Raw genomic sequence first — 5,382 nt, forward strand, 5'->3', positions numbered from 1 at the left:
TCCTGTTTTGAGTGGAGTACACATCTGCCATTACACGTTCATCCTGCCAACAGCAGAAGTAAAAGTTCTTCTTGTACCCATACTTTTCAAGGTGTACACCTGCAGTTTTGTTGAGGGACGAAAATGAGGCAACACCCTGTGCAAATTTCACAATTAAGACATTTGGTGTATAAGCCCATATCCCAAAGAGAGCTTTGGTATCAAAAACTTATGCCCGACTGCAAGGACAGTTAGGTGTATCCATGTGTGAAGTGGCCGAGATGTGTCTGTTCAGCTCTGGCTGAGATGTGTCTGTTCAGCTCTGGCCGAGATGTGTCTGTTCAGCTCTGGCCGAGGTGTATCTGTTCAGCTCTGGCAGAGATGAGTCTATTCAGCTCTGTGATGTGTCTGTTCAGCTCTGTCTGAGATGTGTCTGTGTGCAGTGGAGTGAAGGTTGTTTTTGAGAACTTTGTGTTTAGGGCAACAGTACCGAGGCTTATCGTACAATGTATATACGATACAGAGTTTTTAGATCAGTGTGTATACGGTTTGAAGATGAAAACACTATTTCGTTATACCTCAGTATATAGGATACGAGTATCATGACACAATGTGTCTACATTATGTACGTTATGTCTGTGTATTTGATATGGCATGATACCTCTGAATTCCTTACAAGAATGTTAACACAACAATGGGTATACGAAATACAACTCAGTGTATATGATAAGAGGATGACACATTATATCTTGATGTAATGATTAAAAGTAAGATAACACAATGTGTATACAAAGTGAATTAAATAGCTTGGGGTAGAAGCTACCAGGATGCTAACATACCATACAAGGACTTTGGCTCAGTAAGACAATACTTGGTTGGTAACTAATGTCTAGATACCTCAGTTTATAGGATACTGGGATGATAATACAATATGTACACAATACAAGGACTGTAGATCAGCCTGTCGATCCCATATGCGATACAGCTGTTTTTCAAAAGGAAGGCTGCACTTACTTCAAATATAAATATGCCAACAAACAAGCGAAACAATTTGCATTTGTTAACTAAAATGTTGTCAATTAATTGTTATTGTTTTTATAACATGCTACCAAATGATTTAGTTATGTGTTTTTTGTATGTCATCATGATTAGTTTGCTTCAAAAAAACATACAACTTCCCACAGACACCCACTGAACCACACCCACCACCCACCACCCACAACCACACCTTCACTGATCCCCATATGAGCTATATGACAAATACATGCAGTAGAAGGAAGTGTATTAGATTGATATGATATAAAGATGATTGGTGCAACATATATGTTTTGAGGAGAGCCCTTGTACACAATGTAACAGGGCCATATCCTATAATGTAGGAGATGAGGAACCATTTCATATCCAATGGGGGTCTGGGTTTTGTTTTTTTTAGTAATCCAGCCCAAAATATTTTGCTCCACTTTGAATAAACTATTTAAACTGTGAAAGTATGGCTTTTTCATGTGTTATGTCAAAGCTGTTCTGTCACTGGTCAGTAAACAAGTACATCTGCTGAAAAAGGAATCCCCAAAATTAACCAAAAGTTCCAGGTCCCGACCCTGTTGAATTTGAAATGGTGTCGCCTAAGTCTCAATATACAAGCAATACATGTGTCATGGTGTATGCACGATATAAAGTGCTAGGTTCTATATGCAATACAGGGATGCACAATGTGAAGATGTATTCAATGCATGGGCATTATGTGAGTGTGTGTACATGCATGCATGTGAGCGTGCATGCGTGATAAAATTATCATTGATATCAGCACCTACATCTCATTTTGTGGTCAACTCACGCAACCTCTGACATGCGATTTCCAATTTCTGTAAATCCCAAAGTCACCCAACAGTCATCCATTTCTGTCACACTCTTGACTTGACATTTGTCTTACTAGGGTTCAACTCTGATTATGATCCTTGGTCAGTCAGCAACCACCCAGTTTCATCAAGGTGACACATCCACAACCTGTGCGTCCTCAGTTATCCAGTGTGTTATATTTCCTTTCTATTAGGGGGGCATGGGTGGCCCACCAGTCTAAGGTGCTGCGATTCGCTGTGCAGAGTTGCGTCCCTTGGGCACACCAAAAAAAATGTTTCTAGGTTTGTCAGCAACATCCCCGTGCTCGTGGGTTTCACCAAAGTGGTAAACATCTGAGACCTGCATCACTTCGGGCTTTCCTCCCACATTAAGCTGACAAGCCATGCTATAACTGGAATACGGTTAAAAGCGGCTTTAAACCCAACTCACTCATTTCTATTATGATAACACCCTGGACCCAATCGCAACCATACCTTTGCTTTGAGTTCAGTTTGTATTACATGATGACATAGAAATTTAATCAAACTAAACTGTTCTTTCACGATTAAACAAGCAGCGATATATCCACTACTCGGCCAGTGCCAGCTGTCATACAACTAGAACCGTTCATTGCAAAAGGCCTACTCTCTGTATTCATACTTAGGAAAGCATTTGCCAGCCAAAAAGGTTTTATGGCTGTGTCCTGAAGTGTATGGAGGACTTGTTGAAACAAGGCAACGGTTTTGAATGTAGATCTATGCAGATTTGCCTTCAGAAGATGCTTTTTTGATTGGTTGTTGATATCAATACCACTGGCGAGAGACATTCTGTGCTAAGTTAGTGATGAGATGGTGAGGTCACTTCCAAAGTGAAGGTACGGTGGCTGATGGGTCCAGGACACATATTGTTATTGAATGAATATGTAAAACCCCAGATAATCGCAGTTGTGAAGCTAATCTCTATAATAAGCATTAGGCATCACAGATGCTTTGTATTTTGTGTGTTGTTGGTGCAGTGGCTCCACTGGGACCTCCATGGAATATTGCTGACTTTGCCATAAAAGACATTCATAAATATCAGTAAAGCAAAAGTCAAAAGTCACATGATTTCTCCAGGTTATGTCTGTTAAGGGGAGATAACTAGAATTTCAAGATGGCTACCTTTGGGTGTATTGTTGACTACAGACTTGAGAGATAAATGTGATGGAGGTGTGTTGAGCTGACCGTACCGTCGGTACTGTTACACCCTAGGGTCATCTGTTCCCTCATCTGCAATACATGCATCCCCCCTATGTTCTGTGGTAGACATTTGTCTGTATATATCAGCCATGCCCTGTTTAGTCTGTGATTGCATTACAAACAAGCTATTCCAACATTTATACATTTGTACAGTAATGTTCTAGAATGGTTTTATGTGGATTAAATGAAGATAACTGAATGATGTTCTGTGATGGTATTGAATCCTTGGCCAGTATTGACATGTGATCCTATCTATTGATCCAGAGGTCTGCCAGCCTATCAGTATTGGCTGGATACTTCTCATCCATGGCGGTAGTGTAACCATGACCCAGACAAGATATGTTTCATGATAATATCTCCCCAAACACTTGATTTCCACCTTAACCTTCTTGCTACAAAGTAGGTGTAGTTCAGTATATATTTTTTTTATATTGTAAAGCAACAATTGTCACTAACAACCTCTTACATAGTTCATTCAACCTTTGCTGGAGAGGATAATAATATTATATAGGAAACAGTGTCCATATTTAACAAAGCTATCCAGAAAATATGTTGCTGTTTTTAAAATTTGCATTGCCCACCCTTGATCCTGTGAATTTTAGAGGGATTACTCACATTGCCACAGATATCTCTTCCAAAGCCTTTATTTATACAGGAAAACCCTTTAATAAATGGCTTGTCACTGTTAATCAATGTTAATCAGAGATGAAGCATTGATTGAACTTCATTTCATTCGGATGGACCTGAGCCCAACCCCTCAGGTTTAGATGGATTATAGAGGAAAGGAGATACAGAATGAAGAAGAGAGTTTCAAATGTTAATGGATCATGCAAAGTGACAGTGTGCTCTCTAGACTTTTACACCAACCAGTGTCACATGATGTAAAACACAACAATATCAAAATACGCACCTTTGATATAAACCTTGCTAATTTGTCAGCAAATGGTCAGTTAAATATAAAACAAAATCAGAAATTTCACCGAAGTAATACATGTTTATGACCTACAACAAACACTTTGTACAATCCTAAAATTTATGATTGTAATGATCAGTGGGTTTAGCCTGAATATACAGTAAAGGTTGAATGTGCAGTATACAGTCGGCTGTCAGATGCATAATTGTACCTGGCAGATAAGTCTGTGTCATTGTGTTGTGAGAAAAATAAACTTCTGGGTTTTTTTAAAGATTGTTTGCCTGTCATCATTCCTTGGGGGAAAGTTATTTGAAATTCTTCCTACCGCATTAACATAGATGATTAATAGGACAGTTAGTTTGAAGTCTGTGATGGTGGCTGATGCTTGGAGACTAGTTTTCCGAAAAATATGCAAAACTTTAAGATGTTTACAAATTTACATAGTGTGCATTTTATTTTATTTTTTTTCCTGTTAAATGAGACAGCAGCAATAACCTCAAAGACTTCTTATTAATAATTGACACAAAAATATTGTAGACAACGATATACTAAATCAGTGATATCATTCAGCGCAATAATGCAACACAAGTGAGGGAAGTAGTCCTCTAGTGGCGTGACATCATGTTTTATTTTTGTGGAAACATAAGTGCGATAACAGATGCTTGGTTAGCCAATCACATGCCATCGAATCACCTGCTACTTATTGTTTAATGATCCAATTCAAACCAATCCACAACACTTTCTTTACCTGCCCCAGGCTGGGGCCCAGGGATAAAGAAAGATCGGCCCCAAATAAGGATATTCTAGTCCAGTTATTGAAAGGTATATGAGGAAGAATGATCAGTTGATCAGGGTGTACAGCTACAACCCTGTTAGCATGATCTTTGTAAACCATCCTTCAGTATCCTGTGTATTATATGTCCATTCTATTATGATAAGTAGTTAATTACCTTGGACCCATTGAGGGTGCCAAACGCTACTAAGTGCATATGCGGGATGCCAAGACATTTTTATCTGGTATATGGATGTCAATATTTCAGTGTAGAAATTTATATTCGCATTTCCCACTATAGCTTTGTTCAGGAAGTGACATCTCCATGTCTTTATCAATAATCCCGCATAGCATTTCTCACCACCAGTAATCAGCCTTAAGTACAGAAAAAATTATTTTTTTCCAAATTAATATTTAAAAAGTTCATGACTTAAGCATTTTATGAATTACTGAAAAGTTGATATTTATTATGAGATCATTGTGAGATTAGGTGCTACCAATCCATTGTGTGGAAAAACAAGAGGGTTATCACATGCAGTCAAAGTATAGTTCCAATCTGCAGACCTGTTCATGTATGGTAATATGTGTTTTATGTATGTCATGTGTATGTTTGTTTTTATTTCCCATCATTGTGTGTGCTGTTT

This window comes from Haliotis rufescens, unplaced genomic scaffold, assembly GCF_023055435.1.
Source record: "Haliotis rufescens isolate VD_foot unplaced genomic scaffold, xgHalRufe1.0.p SCAF_6, whole genome shotgun sequence".
In the NCBI taxonomy this organism is placed as follows: domain Eukaryota; kingdom Metazoa; phylum Mollusca; class Gastropoda; order Lepetellida; family Haliotidae; genus Haliotis; species Haliotis rufescens.